The sequence below is a fragment of the Apis cerana genome, linkage group LG12, assembly GCF_029169275.1.
Source record: "Apis cerana isolate GH-2021 linkage group LG12, AcerK_1.0, whole genome shotgun sequence".
NCBI classification, from domain to species: Eukaryota; Metazoa; Arthropoda; class Insecta; order Hymenoptera; family Apidae; genus Apis; species Apis cerana.
Genome location: NC_083863.1, coordinates 8,592,318 through 8,611,876, shown reverse-complemented (window position 1 = coordinate 8,611,876; position 19,559 = coordinate 8,592,318). Strand labels below are relative to the sequence as shown.

At 40.5% G+C, this 19,559-nt stretch overlaps 1 protein-coding gene, 2 long non-coding RNA genes and 1 other non-coding gene across 11 annotated transcripts in view; 3 read left to right on the top strand and 1 right to left on the bottom strand.

The window, feature by feature from the left end:
- The window catches only part of LOC107998986 (ankyrin repeat domain-containing protein 6), a 109,665-nt gene that overhangs the window by 20,847 nt on the left and 69,259 nt on the right, over positions 1 to 19,559 (bottom strand). The gene's annotated exons all lie outside the window — the stretch shown is intronic.
- On the top strand, positions 11,694 to 11,815 carry Trnal-caa (transfer RNA leucine (anticodon CAA)). The gene is made up of 2 exons: positions 11,694 to 11,731; positions 11,771 to 11,815. It is a non-coding gene; the product is annotated as a tRNA-Leu (tRNA).
- Positions 12,291 to 13,690, top strand: LOC133667069 (uncharacterized). Its single transcript, XR_009832193.1, has 2 exons — positions 12,291 to 13,320; positions 13,402 to 13,690. It is a non-coding gene; the product is annotated as an uncharacterized LOC133667069 (long non-coding RNA).
- LOC114577691 (uncharacterized) overlaps positions 15,427 to 19,559 on the top strand; it is a 38,285-nt gene continuing 34,152 nt past the window's right edge. The window contains exon 1 of the long non-coding RNA XR_009832192.1: positions 15,427 to 16,600. This is a non-coding gene — a long non-coding RNA (uncharacterized LOC114577691). The remainder of the gene's footprint in view (positions 16,601 to 19,559) is intronic.

Genomic DNA, 19,559 nt, shown 5'->3' with positions numbered 1-19,559 from the left:
ACTTTCTTCTGCGTCTACTCCTTTGGCGACGAGGGATGGCCAAGTGGGCGGGTGTACATCCTCGAATACGCGTCAACGAGCAAGAAACGAAGGAGGAACGTGATGCAACTATTTTCCATCATTATGGAATCGCGACGCGTACGTTGTGCGCGAGCTGCGTGCCTGTTTTGTGCCATTTTTAGAACGCATCCTCTGCCTCTGTCTCGAAAGAGAGAGTAGACAGATCGGTTCTTGCCGTCCGTGCAACATCGTGCGGTTTCGTTCCCTCTTCGAGACGACGTCATACAACGCAGTTCGTTATTCCATCCCGCTTTTATCACCCCGCTAGGCATCGAGTTATTTTTCCTTTATACGGCGTCCCTTTAAAATTCAACGAAATTTCCAGGAAACGGAGCACCTGTGAAATACGAGATCGTTCTTTTTTTTTTTTTCCACTCTTCGAGGTATGTTCAATTAGCTTGGAGCAAAACAGGTTGCAACTGGACTTAGAAAATTTATCTCGATACATCCATTGTGAAAGTGTGAAATGTAAAAAAAAAACAAAGAAAAGAGAAACTAAGATTCAAGAAGAATGAGATATATTAACAATCCTACTTTTTTTAGAGGATTATATATATATATATTATATACAAAAAATTAAATCACTATTTCTTACGTTTAAAACGTATAATGGAAGATTGTAATAGAAGAAAATTTTTCTATATCTAACAATAAGATATCTCTCGCTCCCTCGATTCACCAACAATTAAACAATTAATTTCAAAGTACAGTTATCCCATCTATATATCGATTCAACTTCAATTTATCGCACAATGATTCCATCGCAAAATCTCTCGATTGCAATTTCACGCTTCTCGATGTTCTCAATACAGATTTTTCTCGATGCAGAGACAGAGAGAAAGAGAGGAAGAGAGAGGAAAAGAGAGGACGTTCTCGAAACATTTTTCTTTTCCAAGCAAAATGTTAGTCAAGAAGCGTAACGAATCTCGTGTCACTTTCGTTTGATCAGTTGTCCTCGTCACGCTCGGACGATCTCTTTCGGCAAACACTTCCGTCCTTTTCAATTTTCCGATCCATATTCCTGGATTCCACATCAGGACGTGTTTCGTACGTCGTCGATAAATTTAATTCTCGACCAAGAATCCGGTCGCCGCGATTACATCCTGATTTCCATCCTGGTTTCCATCGTAATACTCGCTTACGCTCGTTTTATGATTAATTATCGTCCTTGGATTTCAATCATCCGCGAATTAATCTGTCCTCGTGATATCTCGTATTTTTCTCTTCTCTTCTTTTTTTTTTTCTTTTCCTTTCGGAAACTTTCATTCCCATTTTTCCCATTTCTAAACGATAATGATTACCTGTTGCGGTTAACGGGAATGGATCTTTTACATTTCGATGAATTGCTATCCGCAAAGTGACGAAGTTCGTTAATTATTCCATAATGATAAATAACGATGGGAAACGTGTAATTTTGTTTTCTTATTTTTAATTTTCCATACCTCATCGTGCGAGAAGAACGCTGGCTATTTGAATAATCGCGGAAGTAGATCGAAGAAGATTATATATCGAATATACGCGTAAATGATCGAAAATTTTCATCCGTATATTCGTAATTACGACGAATATCTTGCAAAATATTCTCTCGATCGAGCCAAGATTTGATACGGACGTTTCAAGAAAGAAAGAAAGAAAGAAAAAGCAGGATCCGTGTTCTTGAACGACCGATGCAATTAATTCAGATATCACGGAAAAAAAAGACGTTTTATGTATCGAAACGAGCCGGATTAATTTATTCAGCGTGGACCGGTCCTCGTAATTCATCAGTGACACACTTTCGCGAAAATGCAGACGTTGCACGATTATACACGATATACAGGGAAAAAAAATACGGATTACGCCTATGCTTGCTTTCGATCAATCTCGCGCTAATGAAACCTGCACCCTCTTGGAACAGGTGCAACGGCTGCCCTCTCCTCGAGTCGAATTCTCTGTGGACGACTTTTCACGATCGCTAAATTCTGCGATAATTTCGAGAAAGGTGACTTTTCTTTGCGATAAATCGAAAGGGTTAGAACAAAATTACGCGAGGAGTGGTGTAATGATAAATACGCGAAGATGTGATGACACTTTTGACAAAAGTGTATCCTAGAATAAATATTCTCGCTTTAGTATAGCGCGGTGTCGACGCCTTTAAGAAGAAGTGGCACTCTATCTCTACGCAATGGGAAAACATGACGATGTAAAGGGAAAAATAACTGCAAGCACAACTGCGAGTGTAAAAATAATTTAAGTATTGACGTAATAACTTTGTGTTTATAGAATGGCTTTACATAGTGATCGCCACTTTGAATAATTTTCATAAGAAAATAATTTAACGACGAATCTTTAAGATCTCATTTTTCATGAAGAAAAAATATATATACATACATATTCTTTTTTAGATTAACTTATAAATCACTTTATCGTATCTACTTAAACAAACCTACTACGTGTTATCTGTATCCACGAAATCTAGAACTATTCTGCGCTTCACAAGCCTCTTATCGATCCACCTGATAAAACAAAACTTTTCGACGAAACAATTGCCCCGAAGAAAATAAAAAAATCTTCGAAACCAATCGAATTGGACTCGTGAAAATTTGAAAAAATTTTAATTTCATTTTTGCTTCGAATGGATCGGTAGCGCGAAAAGAAGAAAAAGAAGAGACTACGCGCGTCAGATCGTAGGCCACTAAGCCTTTTCGCATGTTGATTACGCGGAAAGCATGACGCATTACCATAACTCGATGCTGGCTGTTGGGGGACCGTCAACCGTAACCGCAACTTAACGGGTGTCGTTCCCGTTAGGAGATGCTAGTTGTTGGAACCGATCGCGTTTCACCTCGTGGCGAGGAATTGAATACAGGAACGTGTGGTTATGAAGTGGTTTAAAGAAGGATTTCTATCATCCGTTCGCGAGATCAAAATAATTTCAATTTGATGTTATATCGTTCTTGCGAATCCTTTCTCTTCTTAAGATTATTACATCGAGAGTTAACGAGAGGAGTAGAGGCACCTTTTCACTCGAATTTTTGGAAACGAAAATGTAGAAATCTAGGGAGAACAGGAAGAAAGAATCGCGAGGGAAACGAAATTGAAACTTTTTGCACGAGCCTGTTTTGTAATTACAAATAATTCATTCCAATGGAACAGGGATGGAGCCTGGACGAGACAAAAAGGTGACTACCTTCGCGAATAGGAGCACGATTTAAAAGAGTAATTACTCTGGAATTTATCAACAACTTTTAATCTTGCTTTTAATTACTTTATCCTTCTTCCTGTCACTCCGTTATCGTTTCCCCCATTTTCATTAAATTGTTCCTTCTAAACGAATCGTTTATAAAATAAATAAATAAATAACACAAGAAGAAAGAAATGGAAGAAACATCCATCCATTCCAAACCGAATACATGTAATTCCTTTTGCAATTCGAACGCGAGTCTAAATGAAATCATTAAATTCCAGCAAGAAAAAAAAAGAAATAGGGAGGAGAAAGGTGTTTCGAGTCGCGGGAAAAGAACACGGCCATCTCCTCCGCATAAAACGAGCGGTCAATTAGATAGTCTGCATCCAATTATCCGAAACCCCTCGATTACCCCTCGGCGGGATTTTTCATCGTGAAACGAGGAATCAATTTACGACTTTATGCCTCCACCCAGGCAAAGAGTTAATAGAAGACTTTGCGCGTCTCGTCCCGCCGATCTCGAGTTTAGCTTGATTAGCCGGTGTGTCTTTAAAGGGGGAACAACCGCGAGGCAGGGAAAGGATGATGGCGCACAATAGTCACCCGTTCGATCATCGAGAGGTCAATGTCAACGATTCACTTCTCTCTCGTCTCGTCGGCTCAATCTCACGGGAGATTAAAGACGATGCGTTCACGCGTGCCTTCCAAGGAATTTATCCCCGATCCCCGACACGGGAATTTCTTGTTCCTCGTACTCCACGATTTTAACTCGCGATCTGGAAATATATACCCCCGAAATTATTATAATTATTATTATTATTTTTTTTTCTTGAGAAGAAGAGGAGAAGAAGTGGAGACGAGTTTGAAATTTTGAGAGGGATATTGTAATTTTCTATTCTCTTTTTTCTTTCTCTTGGAAGAAACTTTCAGAGTTTCAAAGTTTAACGGAAAGCGAGTTCGAAGCGATGATCTCGTGATATGGGAGAGATGTAAATAAAAATAAGAGAAGAAGAGAGGGGAAAATTCTTAGACGAGAAAAAAGATGGGCTTCTCCGTTAGAAACGCCATTAACGCGATTCATATCGCGAAGCACATATAGTGAGCAGGATTGCGCGCTCTGTAAGCACTATGGAATGATAAACAATGATTAAGCGCATAATAACTGTCAGTCGACGGCGTGGAGAGTTGGTCGAGACTCGGTCGAGATCAAGGAAGTGCAGACACGCACGTGAACTCGCGTCGAGAGCTCGTTGATGCATGCGTGCGTTTCATGGAGCGACAGTACCCTTTTATAGATTTTAAAGCCTTGACCACACGTGGATGGAATAGAAACACCTCCCTCTCTCCCTGGTATTTCTCATTTTGCACAAAAATTATACGATATTCGTGGTTATTTACAACATATGTGGAAATGAATTTTTCCTTATGTAAAACACGTAGTGAATTCCACTACGAGATGAAGAATCATGTTTGCATTTTATCCACGTGTGAGTGGAACTTTAAAGTAAAGGATTGGTAAGAATATCTTATAAATCATAATTTTTTTTTTTTGGAAAAATTATTCTTGGTAATACTTGACCTGGAATAATATGCCTGGAAAGTTTCGATCTTGGTAAATATTCTTCTTAATCTACGAATTTCTAAATCGAAAAATGTAAAAAGATAATATATTATTTTTTCGATCTTGATAAATAATTAATTAAATTAAATTTTTTCGCTTTCTTCGCTCAGATCGATTTACAATTAATCGAAATATCTCTCCCCCTTCTTAATATTATATTCCTCGAGCGTTTACGCATTTTCATTTGCCTCGGATCGAAATTTAATTTTCTCGAACGTATAAATTGCACTTCTTGTCTCGTCTCGGTCGCGCGAGAGCTTTTATTGGAATATTTATGACGCGCGCCATCTTGCGCGTCGATCTTATCAGAGCGGTGTGAACCGAGTTTAAAAGGAGAGAAGGGACGGAGAAAAGGACTTGGGGAGTTTAATGCAACCAGGGTCACGAGTGACCCCCTCCTCCCCCCGATCAGGGATCACAAGTTCGTCGCCATCGTCCCGCTCGACGTTCCCGCTCTTCGTGCTTGCATTAACATCCCTGCCACCATCCTGGCTCACCGTGAAGACATTATCGACCCGCATTAACTCTCCCTCTATTTTATTCCCGCATTGTTCGCGCTTAAATTTAATTTATTTATTGTTTTCGATAAAATATTTGTTTCGCAATCGATTGGAAACGAGTCGCGTGCTTAATTTTCTTTAACTTAAATTTCCTCCTTTTCTACAGCTTCTTTTTTCCCTTCTCTTCTCTTCTCTTTGCAGATATCCTCACCAAAAAAAAAAGAAAAGAAAAATTAGAAATTTTCATAAAAAAGAACACGAAAAGAAATTCGTGCGCGATCGAAACGAAACGAATTTCTCGCCGCGAGTGGAACAATGATTTCGTGAATTTGAAAGAGGCTGACGATCCCAGGCTGGCGATCGTCGATTCTAATCTCGAGCGCCAAGCAGTCGCCAATTACCCCGTTATCAGACCGAGTGTCAGCCGCGTAATACGAATAATAGTAGGAGCATCGGTCGAGATAAATCTGTATCAGTTTACCGCGGCAATGGTGCATTCGAACGGATGCTGGTGGAACTGGTTTTCTCTACCCGGTGATAAAAGTTATCCCTCTACCGGGGATCTACCTTCGAGAGGAGGAGGAGGAGGAGGGGAGGATCGTTGTTTCGGTCGAGGTGCAACCGCTATGAAAGCCCTTCTTCTCTCCCCGCATTTTTATGCGAGTGCACGAGGGGGTCTAAATACCTTCGTGGCCGGACCAAGTATCGAAGCTCGAATCGTGACGAAGCTGCCTCGTCGAGAGACCTCGAGCACGATTCACGCTCGATCATTTCCATTTATTCCGCGATGTCGATAGATTGAAGGGTGCTAAGAAGGGCGGTAATGCGAGTCGATCTTCCTTTGTGTACTTTGTTTCACATGGAAGCATGAATATTGAAGGTTTGAATCCATTCTTTTTTCTTTTTCTTTTTTTTTTTTGAGCATTGAGCATTTTGAGGTGTGGGCACGATCGTTTCAGAATGACTTTTGTAAAATAATTTTTGAAAGCGCGATGAACGTGTGTGCACATGGTGCACTCTTGATATTCTTTTGTAAGAATTTCAAGCGTTATTCACTGGATACTCGAAGTATATATAACTTGTCCAATCTTTTTCCATTCATCGAAAAGTAAGCTCGAAAAATCGGACGTGTTTACCATTACCACGTGTCGACACGTTTTCTCTTAGTTCCTTATCAATGTAGGTTAATCGTGATAAGGGAATCGAGCGAGACACCTGGCTCGAAGCGGCGCGGGCAGATCGAGTTGGCCGATAACCAGGCCAATTGACAATTGTCCCAGCGTACAGCGTCGATTTATCACGTTGATAACGGAATAATTGACAAGCGGCGAGTCCCACTGGCAGATTTACGGTAGCCACGTAGTTACGAACGCATAATGCGACGAACCCCTTTCGCCACTCTACAAAGATCATTCTCAACGGATAACGCATCTGAATGCAAGGATTAAGGGCTGGTGGTATACACGAAACGTTCTGTGTGAGGTCGAAACCAGTTCCAGACGCCGCCAGTATCCGTTTAGACGGATCTAGCCAACGCCATAATGCAGATTCATCTCGAGGAGGATATTCAAAGTATCATCCCTTTCTCTCTCTCTCTCTCTCGGCTTTGATAATTGACAACGAGGCGGTTAAGTTCGCGCAATTACGCCTCGTTACGTGCTTCATTTCTATGTGAAGAGTGAAAGATGGAAACGAAGAATTTTCGAAAATATTCGATGTCCGAATTTCGAATATTTTCGTGTATCTCTATAGGCGAGGAGGGATGCTTTGGAAAAGAAAGATCTTCGAATTTTGAAACTTTTGTAATTTGTTCTATTCTGCGTGAAAGAAATCTCAAAACTTCGAATATACTTGGACGGAAATCGAATTTCGCGAAGGGAGGGAAAAATAACGACGGATTCGAGGATGCTTAGAATTCGTAAAAATAGAGAATTGATGAAAATTTTTAAAATTTCTCTCGTTCAAGAATTGATCCGACGTAATGCCGTATCGGTGATTTCAGTTTCGTGTCATTGAGGCATTTGGAAGGGAACGAACGCTGTACACGAACATAGCGCGAGCATTTATCCAAGATTCCACGACGTTAGCCCTGATTCACGCGTAAAGTAATTTATCGCGGCTTCTAAGAGGCCGCCGATTTACGGCCAAAAAGAGAATCAACGTCAGAAAGTTGCCAGCAGCTCCGCCATTATCTCACGTATACGCCGTAAGATGGCCACGCTCACCCCGCGGGATTTCAAGCCTGATAAGTGGTTATCGTGTTTGAAAATGATCCTACTTTGAATATATGCATATGTACATACGTATCTTCCGTAATATAGAATATCGCCGATATACATTATATTTTAAGAGTACTGAATAAACGTTCTGGTTTAAGGATCGACGAACAGCGAGAGGCTTGGTGTTAGGTTAGGTTAGGTTCTACCGTGTGCCAAGATATTCGTTTCGCGTTAGATTTTACCTTCTTCTTCTTTTTAGAAAAAGGAGATTTACGTTTATTTAGAATTCGATACGGCGAGCAGAATTTTCCTCGAGAAGTTAAAAATTCATCAATTCGATTCTTTCGATGTTTAATATATATATATGTTGGCGATCATATATTTCGATCATAAGTTAAAAATTTACTTTACATTTCTCGCCCATTTTATTATTCACCTCTTCCTCAAACAAAACCGTAGGATCGGTAAATAATCGTTATAAAAAGTTCGAAGCGGTAAAAGGCGATAAATTGACACGCGAGGATTACACAACACCCAAGATACTGAACATACAAATTTAAATTACTCACGCGAGCCTTCCCACTCGCAATTTAATTTCTTAAAACGAAAAAGACAGTTCCCCTCGACGCCAATTCTTAGCCATATTCCCTTATTCAATTTTTGCAGCCCGATCGCGAGAGAATACACGTTCTCCAAGGAAGCTTTATTAGTTTCTCGTTTATTTCCAATAAAATAAACACGGTTCCTTATAGATGGATTGCACGCGTGTATTGCGATATTAAAAGAGAAGGGCGTACGTGAAAGGAGGAAAAGGAGGAGGAGGAGGAGGAGGAGCAGGAGAAGAGGAAAGTAGCGAGAGTTTGTTCACCTCCATCGCGAGCAAGTAGCCGGGACGGCTAACATCTTTGCATACGTTGTTGCGTCTAGTCGCGGCTCGAGGCTGCAGATTCGCTCGTCCGTTTGATCGCGAATCACCGAGATCTCGGCATTCCACGTCGGTCACGCTGTATTTTTTCTTTTTTTCTTTCTTTTATTTTTCCTCCATCTCTCCTTTTCCCGTATAAATTCGTGCAAAATCGTTTCTCTTTGCGCGCTTTGGCAAAAAGTCGAAACTAGAGAACAGGATACGCGGTATAAAGTAATCGAGTTGAATGTTTCGATGGAAATCCGATCTTCTACTGATTCGAGATACTGCTTCTTATTTTTGATAACGGTGGACTTTAAATATTAGGTGTGTTAGTGGTTGTTTGTGCTATTTCCTAACGTGAATTTAACACGGGTATAATCGAGGGATTAAGATATTTTATTCGATGTAAAATTCTTAAAGGAATTATTCGATAACAAAAATGTAATAGGCAGGATCCCTCTACTGTAATTACCTTGTCTTTCACTCCTTCTTTATCTCGTTACGTTAGAATAATCACTCTTTTAAATCCCCCCCCATCTATTACCTAACACCCTGTAGCTATAACTCGCATTAATCATACACTAACCATAATCCACCAGTAATATCAAGTATTTCTCAAGTATCATTATTACGCGAAATTAACTTTCCAATATAACTCGCTCGCTAAAAAATTTCCAACCAATAATGAACATTCGTCCTCCTCCTCCTCCGAGCGTAACAAACGAATAAACGAAATTTCAAAATTAACAACAAAGTGAGATTAACAATTACCGCATGACGTATTTCTGAAATACGATTTTCCCTTATTAAGACGCAGAGAAAACCGGCCAACCGGTGTAAAATAACACCGGTTACAGACTCTGTGGAACACACGTCAAGCTTAATTGGATAAAAGTGCGGGCACGAGTTTACGTATCGAGTATCGCGCGTGGTTAGAAGGAAAAGTTTTTCCACTTTGGACACTCTGGACGATTTCTCTCGCGAAGATTGATAACACGAAGAGGAACAACGAAGAGGAAAAATCCACACCACTTGTTGTCTTCCACTTCTTTTTTCGAGCTTTTTATAATCGAGAACACTTTCACGGATAATTATTACGATTCCACGTTCTTTCTCCTCCCCTCTCTTTTCGATCGTGGAACTTTCACTTCTTACGAGGGGAATCGTCACCTGGTGAAAAGTTGTTGACTAATGGAATAGAATCGATCGTTTCGCGAAACCAGTCTTTTGTCATGCGAGCAATGAAAAATAAACGAGTGAATTAATTCTCGGGATTTACTCTCGAAACTCGTTGCAACTTTCATTTTCTTTAGATTGGAAGCGACAAATGTTACAGTCGTCTCGGAATCGAATTCGATTCGAAAAAGGTGTTTTCAACGAGTTTCCACGCTCCATGTTCGAGTGGATAAGCAAGACTAAGGTTACACTTACTTTGATATAAATTGAATGGAGAAACTTTGGGATACGGGAACGCGTCGGTCTTGGAACACGTTTTCCACACTTGGTATGATAATTTTTGTTTCTTAAAGCAATGAAAACTTTGGCCACGGTTGATTGTAAATTCTAAATTTTCAACAAAATGGAAAAAAGCATGATCGGAGGAAGTTATCGCTTAAGTATTTTCGCAACTTGTATCCAACTGTACAATAGGAATAGGTGTATCCGATTCGCGCCAACGAGAACTCCGTTCAATCATCCCTCGAGATTTACGAGCCCCCTTCGCACGATCATAAGACGTTGAGTAATACGACGGGATGCCGGTCAAACTTCTTCCAGACGACGACGATTCGCGTCTCATAAAATAGTTTCTCCATTCGAGAAACTCCTCCTCTCCCTCCACACTCGTAATGACACGCCTGTCTACGACGATTATTCCAAAGGTCGGTGGATATACACATTGTCGACAGACTCCGCAAGGGGGACCGACGGGTGCCGGGACAATTTCTTGTTTGGATATTAATAGATCTGGGAATAAAAGTTGCTCTCCTGAGTCTTTTTATTTTCAAATTTATTCGTATCCTCTCGTTCAGTCTCGGCCCCGCTTTCCTTTGGGTGGTGGCGTACCCACGTACCTGAGCCGAAATATAAAAACTTTTCTTCCAAGATACATTTACATTTATTATGGAACTCTTAGTCCTGTGAATCTTATCTAAAAATTGATACCGCGATTTATTTGATTATCTGCTATTGTTTCGTCTCACTATTGATAGTTATGAAATTGTATGCATATGTGTGCGTGTGACTTAGCCAGTTAGATCTACTCGTATAATAAACTCGGAATACACAACGGCCACCGACACCTCTTCTGCTCCCACGCCATTGTCGGATTTGTGGGTGGCTCGTAAGATCGAAAGGAACGTGTACGATGAATCGTAAACGTCTCTTCCCTTCCTTCCTATTTCGTTTCTCTCGTCTCAATTTTTCTTTTTTAGGGCGGAGAAGGGACTAGGAGTTTGGGTCCTTGGTCCGCAGATAAGAATGAATTGGGACGAGAGGTAACGGTAGTGATGGGTTAGAGCTGAAGGTTTAGAGTTTGAAATTTTTTAGTGTTGTTGTCGTGATTCTTGGACGATGGTTTGAATTATATCGGATTTTGGAATATCGTATTTCGATATTCCCGATATTTTATCGTTTGGAATATTGATGATGTCATAGAAGAAGGTTGAAGAAGATTTGTTCAAGACTGACGATGAGTCGATCCCATCGCTATCTCATCGTTTGCTCGATATGGTATTGGAGTTCCGTGAAATCGGGTTCCGTGAAACGATCAACACGCTGATTAATTTGCTTTATAAATGAAAAGATTGATCCAGGGAACACACGACACGAATACTTTCAATCTGATCGCGTAATCGTTCGAACGTCATGACATTAAATCAATTTTTACGATTAGATCTCGTTTGCATAATATTCTGTGCTCCGAAATAGAAAAGAAGAAAATAAAATCGAGCATGATAAATTAATTTTAATTAAATAAAATTGTTTATTAACTTTTTCATTTATAATAAATTAATTAATATGTAGGATATTAAATTTAAATAGTAATTAATAATAAATTTTTTTTACAATAATTTCTTCATAATAATTTCTTCTAATGAATCAACGTAAACATCGTGTATGAAAAAAAGTGAATAAAAATAAGTATTTACGTGATTATATTATACGACTATATAGTATTATAGGAGGTTATAATCGGTAAAGTGAACGTATGCTACCACATGTCAGGATGGCCGAGCGGTCTAAGGCGCCAGACTCAAGGTTCTTAACCTTCTCAGTTCGAAAACTGAGTTCTGAGCGTTCTGGTCCTCTCTGAGGGCGTGGGTTCGAATCCCACTTCTGACAAATTCTTTTGCAATTTTAGATCATATAACTATAAACATTGAAATACAATTGCATTTCGATAATTATTAATTTTTTTCGAGTAAACTATTCTAAACGCAGCAATGGACGCGCTTCGAACAGTCGCGAGTTCGAATCTTACTAGCAGTGAATTTTTTTTCTTTCTTTCATATAATATATTTTTCCATTTTTTTTATTATCTTTAAAGTTAATCGGTATTTAACAATTTTTATTAATAAAAGTTTATTAAAACAATTAATGAAATATATATCTTTTATGGATATTTTAAATTTATTTTTCTAGATTATAAATAGGATTTGGAAAGTATATAAATCTATATTTAAAAAAAAAATAATATTATTCGGATTAAATTATTTTCCAAATTGAAATTAGATTCTTTGAATTATTAGTATTTATTATACATTCATATTCATATTATACATTATATGTTATTATATGCCATTATTATATCGTTATATCTATCGTTATATCTTATATTGGTGAAAAGAAAAAATAAAAAAATTTATAGCTATTTAATTTTATTATAAGAATTAAAATGTGCTACAAATCAAAAATAAATCTCTATTTTAACTTTAACTACCGTGTTATGTAAACGATTCACAATCGTTCTTACGAAATCTCTTCCATTTCCAAGATAATAAGCGGATTATAACGTCACGAGGATAGTTCTAGTATCGTTTTACCGTTTGGTCTATTTTAGGCGTGTCTATTTTTTTCGCTCTTTCCCACACGATTTCTCACATATTTACGAGCATCGTGACACAATAAGCGTTTGCCTCGAATCAACGGCACACATTGCTCCCTGTAATAATGCCCTTAACCGGCAACAGATGGCATTTCGAATGCTCGAAACCGCGATACCCATTATCCAAACTCTGAACAAATTAAAATCTACGTTTCTCGATCTACGAATCGTTAATCTTCCATCCTCGAAATCATCGACAGACGTCATCCACTAACCCATCATTAATTTAGAAAACCCATCCTCCGTTTATTAACGACAACAACTCGAAAAACGACTGAAACCGTATCAACCGTACATCGTCCGACGAACGACCGGTGTGGCACTCCCACATTCAGAATCGAGACGCGCTCGTTCATCATCCTATCGAGGCAAAAAGAGGAGACAGTTCTCTAATCGATACATCTCGGTTGAACGTAAAGAGAGAAATGGATTTTATAGCCGCGTTATCGACCTAGATTAAAAGCGAAACGTCATTCGGCCCCAGTGACTTATGACTCGACTTTTCTCGACTTTGTTCTGGCATTCGTTCGCGACTAACGAGCACCATGCTGCTCCTGATTGATGCCGGATCGACGTTTCTCAAAAGAGCAGAACGGACGGAGCAGGTCGGAGGCATAGCGAAAGCGGGATCACTCGGTGCTATTTTATCTCCTCTCTTCTAATTTCTCGTCCATGGGTAATTAGACGGACAACGTCTATGTCATTAAGGGTATTCGAAGAGTTACGAGAGTCGTGCACCGAGGTGATTTTTGCTTTTCAACGCCGACACCTCGTTGTTGAGACCAGTTTCTCTGGATTGATACCGGTGGCGTCGTTGTTGCAGGTCGGATGGCGCAACGGATAATGGCGACGCTCGGGTTAAATTGAAGACTCCTGGCTTAATTGGGGCTGGTGAACGAGGGAAAGATAGCGGAGGTTTCGTTTAAGAAGCTAGATGGATGTCTGAAAATTAAAAGAGTCGAAAGGTTTTCTTTTTTCAAAATAAATTGAGAACATATCGATTGATTTGTAACAACGTTGATAAATATTTTTGTACGCACAATTTTGGAAACGGTACGAATCTTCGATCCTCTGGTATGAAATTTATTTTAATAAAACAATTTCGAGCATTATTTTTTTATTTTTTCGATACATCTCGTGGCCGTACCTTTGTTTGCCGAATCATAAATGAAAGCAATTCCTCTGAAACCACAATTGGAATCATCGCTGTAGAAGGAAGATTGAAGTAAATCGGGCAAACAAAATTACACGGAACTCTTTCGCCTCGAACAAAGCGTTAAAACGAAGTTTATAAAAAACATTTCTTCATATTCCTTTTTCAACGACACACAAAAAAAACAGCATATAATTACAAACACGCATATTCGATATTTTATCTTCACTCCATCTTCGATATTTCAAATTCCGCTTGCAAATAACTTGGAACGCAACTCTAACGTTAAACTTTATTCCTTCGTTTTCACGTCAGAGATCGTTTAATGCATTCCGAGGGGAAATGTTGATCATCCAACTTCGTGATATCGAATCAAAATATTTTACACGGAGGAACGCGTCTTCTTCCTTCCTCTCTTTATTCAAAGCATACCACGCGGAATGCTATTTTAATTACACGTTACGTTTCAACCGTGTAGGCGAGAATGTTCCATCGTGTTTCGCGATGATCGTGGGTCAGATCGTGGTGAGCTTTCGAAACGAATAGGGAATAATTAATTAAACCCCGCATAAAGAAACGAAATAATCCGCGTAATAGGTGTAGCTACCTTTTCATAATTGCGTTAATTACATCCTCCGTTCTCGATTTTCGCGCCTTATTCGACCCATTATCGATAAATGGACCTTTAACGTTTACACGAAAAATAACTCGATACAATTCAATATTGCGGGACTGGAATGAAATTACGCGTAAGCACGTTGAATGTTAGAGTTAGGTGTTATAAGTGAAATTAAATTGTATGCTATATACAGATAGAAGATAGAAATGATTTTGCTCGACGACAAACTTGCTACAAAACTGGAACATTGTCCACAAATTCGCACAAATTCGTTGGAAAGCTCGAAAAAACGGCGATGACCGGAGAAATCGTGGATACAATTAAAACTTAATTCAACCTCTGTCTTCCATTGCTCGCGTAACGAGAGAGCGGGATAAAAAGCGCAATAAGAAGGAGCGTATAACAGCAGCGTTGGAGCCGGGTGGAGGAGCAGCACGAAACCATGGAACGATAAGAAACACGATCTAAACGATGTGTAATCGTTAACTAATGCGAAACGAAACGACGCCGATACCTTATAAATCGCTCGGCCGGATACGCGAACACGCGACTCGCTCTCCGATCGTGAATTCTTTATTGATCGCGGCCTTACCCCCATAAATCGCCTCTGTAAATAGGGGTTCGGAGAAATTGTTGTATCTAGCGTGCGCTCGATCGTTTTTCGCGTAGCGAAAGTGCAAGTCTAAGTGGCACGATCCGCTCGACCTGCCCGTTTCGTTGCCATAATCGGCGTCCATCCTGCCCTCGCGTGTACGTATGGAAACCGAGAGAGAGAGAGAGAAGTTGTTATTCCGAATCCAACTTTCTATCCATTCGAAATTTTCTCCTAAATAATCCATTCTCGTTTTTGAAACATGTGCTCGATCTCGATCTCGAATGGAAAAATTGTTGGCCATTTAACAATATTTTGGAGCGCTAAATTTTCAAGAGGAACCGAGTGGCTGCGAGAGATACCGGATATCTTATCACGAGTCGAACGGTACACCGTATCGTTTACACAACAACAAGTCAAATAGACACTCGATGTTTAAATACGCGCGATTATTGGACGATTTCCACAGTCAACCTCTCGTAACCTTTGAATTCAGACCGATTTCTTCCGCTGCGAAAGCGTGACTTTTACGATCCAGTAATTTTCCCGGTCGAGCACGGATCCAGCAATTTCCCCAGTTACCGTGCTACGTGTCGTGAGGAGCGATCGCGTGCTCCCTCTCTCCTCTCCTCCGTGTTGCCGCGTTTACACGCGTGTGCTCACGTGTCGCGAGGCGTGTCCGCTTGCGAGCACGAGATATATATTCGATCCAAAGGGAACGGGTTTAAGGTGAAAACGCGCAAGAAGAAGACGTTGTCGAACCCCTCCCCTCCTCGTGGAGGGGAATACGCGTCTTCGCGATCGGTTTTTGTGATCCCAATTGCCGTTCGGAATTCCCGTCCGTCGACGGTGGCTCGTTCGAATTTTCGAAACAGGGGCGAATTGATCAACAATTACGTCGTTACAACAATATTTTTCTTTCCCTATTTTTTTCGATATCGATCTTCGCATGCATTCGAAATTTGATTATTCTCGTCTGTAAAAATGTCTTTATCCGAGCCTTCGATTTTAATTAGCTCCGCAAAAAACTCGAGAAATCTTAACTATCCACTTAGGAATGTCCCTCGAGTCATCAAGAGATACATTTATTCCTGTCCCTCTGACTATTTTTACCACCTCCGATACCTAGCTCCAAGTTATATTTCGCGGAAGAATGCGAACGATTCGCCTGGGGAAAAAAAGCGTCGACGTACCCTTCTCCCCCTCCCTCCCTTCCTTTTTTCGCCCCACGTTTCCACCGTCAGGGTCGGAAAAACGGCGACAGAGACGATTCTTTTAATTAGAGATCGCCGCGCGAATCCTGTGAACCGGTGTCGTTATAAGCGAGGACGAGGGAGGGGGAGAAGGTGGAGAAGGGAGAACGGAGGAGGAGGAGGAGGAGGAGGGGGAGTGGCAAAAAACAAAGTGGATCACGCGGCGTGTCCTATACAAAGAAAACCCCTGCCTCGAACATGGAAACCCGGCATCGACGTGGTCCGCGACGATCGACTTTCGCGGTCAAGTGCTCACGGCCATAAAGGGTTGTAAATGTGACAAATGAGGCGAGCATAACCTCTAAACGTTTCATACCATCGAGAAATCGTGGCTCGCATAAGCGTTAATCAACCAGCCATTTTTGGATCGCGATCAACCACTTGTAACGGTCGAACAACGTAAAGGTAAATAAAGAAAGGAAAAGAAAATTATATACGGTCTGATCGACGTCTTCGATCGGGACGATCATTTCTTATTAAAACGAATATCTCAAAATTTGTTGTTTTATTCGTTATCGTATCATCGTTCGCGTGTATTGATTGCTTTCTTCTTTTCTCCCTCCCTAATAACCCCTCCCTAATAATAAATAATAAATTAATTTTTTCAAATAGCTCGATATCATAAATGCTTCGCGCATTAAATATATAAATATATATATATATATCGAGTTTCCAGCGATAAATCGCGTTCCAGGCTACAAGAGAAAGTACTCACACTAATCGTTGTATCGCGCTCGTTAGAGCAACGTTAATTTCCCTTTAATGCGGCCTCCTGGTAAGATTCGGTAATTTGCTACTAAAACGGGATAACGATAATTCTCTTTTGATCTCGAGCAAGAGAATTTACGGATATACCCGGCCACTTTGACAACGGCCTTTTGTCACGTTCCCCCGTGGGTATCGCGCATCGAGGATAGAATTCTACTTCTTGATATTTTATTTGCTCCGGCAACCGCATTCCACCGGCCGAGACGTGTGGGAGATGCTTCTCCTCGAGTGTACGTACGTACGTACGGCAAACGCGGAGGAAAACACGAGAATAACTTTGGATTTTCACGCTACTCCGTCCGATTCTTCCAACGATTCATCGTTTAAATTAATTTAAACTGTTCGATAAACTCCATCAATAAGCGGTGTTCTTCCAAAAATAAACACGTCTGTCGCTTAATTTAGCTCGAGACTCGGTTAAGTCGTATTAAAATTGGAAAAACTTCGAACCGCTATAACTCCGAAGATAATAACTTCCGGTCAACGAACGAACGACCGTTGGAGGCGCGGAATCTTCCCCTTTAAAACATTTTTTGATTTATCTCGATACGAGTTCCAGTTGCCGAGATATCGTCGTGTAAAGAGAAAGTAATTTTTAATCGTTTATTCTCTCCGTCCTCGTCGCTTACTCGGATCTCTCGTTCGAAGCTCGCCTCGACCGACCTATCCCAAACTCCAGACACATCGCAGACGCGATTCCTGGAAAAACGCTTAGTGCGCGATTCTAGAAAGAACGTAATAAAAAAAAAGTAAGTCGTGAACCCATTCGTAATCTCCATTGAGCGTTAAGGGAACGCTTTGAATCCTTATATCTTGGCAATGGATCGAGATATCTGGACGAATCAAAAAATTGGCTTCAATGGCATCGTTTCCCCTACATCTTGGATAAGTTTTGATGACAAAAGTCGAAGCGCTTTTCGGATATTTTTAACATACGTTTTACACGATACGATATATCTTCTTTGCATCAATCGAATGTTTACCAACTATTCACGTAAATTCCAATACAAAAATTGGAAAAAATATATATATATATATATATTCGTTCGAAAAGCGAAGAACAAAGATTATTCGAATGAAACCATCGACTATCATACTCTCTCTCTCGTTCGTAGGCGCATTACCAGCGATTCTTTCCTCTTCCCTATCGCGGATCGACTCACGAGCCTCGATAGGGCCTTCGGTGCTCGTTCGTCGCGTTCCTTTTGGATGCTCGCGACTCTTTTGACATTTGCATTCCGTTTGCCGCGGATATCGCCGAGACGTCACTCGAACATGGATAACATCGGGAATCGCGACTCGCGCCGATGGAAAAAGGAGGGTGTAGGGTATTTCGAGGGACTCCCCGTCGAGAGAAATTCCACCATGGATCTTGTTAAAACCCTGCGGCGTGTATTGTGGGATGAAAGGATTCTTGGAAAGATTATATTCGTTCCGTGGAGTTGGGTCCACGGCCGAGGAATGAAGAAAAAGTGTTTCGACTCGAGCGAAAAAGTTAGAAAGAATATCCAAATGATTCGAATTCGATTAAAGTATCCATTTACGATCTCGTATAAAAATCACTAAAAGTTACATCTTCTTTCCTTCAAAGAGAGAAAGAGAAATAACGTTTCCATGCCGAAACACAAAATATGAGAAAAAGATACGATCGTCGATAATCGAGGCCAGCAGCGCGAATTTACAATTTCCTGATACATAAATTTCCATAATCCCATCGAACGATCCGCAACAACAAGATCGGTGTCCCATAGGAATAATATATTCGCGTCTTTTCTTTAAGAACCGAGGAGTAGAGGGCGACCGCAATTCCGCGAAACCGCTCGAACGGGACAGATGATAAATATTTTCTGCACGCTTAATACCATGCATTACTCGGCCCGACATCCACCCGGGGCGAGTAAGTACCCCTCCCTCCCCCCATTAAACCGACTTTATCCATATGAAACCACGATTATCTCCGCGATAATAATCAATCGGAGATGATTTCGCCGCGGAGGGAGGGGAAAGTCAACAAGTCGAAAGTTCTTATTTAAGTTTCACATCGAGTACGACTTGCAATTTCTAATCTTTCCTCCAATGAAATCATCTGAATAAGTACGTTTCATCTCGGAAGATTTAACGAAAGCTTCACGGAGGAGAAGGAAAAGTCAAAAGTTTTTCGAGCTTTTTCTTCGCCAGATCAGGGAGAGTTTATCCTCGGAATACTTTCTTTCGAATTCATCGATACTTTGCTAAGTAAATTCGTGAACAATTTCACGGGACTCGAAGAGAGGGAGAGAAAAAGAGAAAACTTGAACATCACTCGACCAACTACTTACGACTAATTACACTTTTTAAAATCGCGTCATTTTGCGTGTTCCTTGTTGACGTTACAGATAAATCATGGAGGAAGCGCATCGCGGAGGGATCGAAAATCCTTAGCGGCGGTCATTAAGACGTAAAGTATACACGCCTACCTACGCTCCTCTTGCCGTTTATTACGCGGATCGTCCGCGAAATTGCAGCCCTGCAGAAACGGGGGAATCGGTGTCCCCGATCGAGGCTCGAACGCGATACAATATCGGTAATGACGGCCATTAAACGGTTTACGACTTAA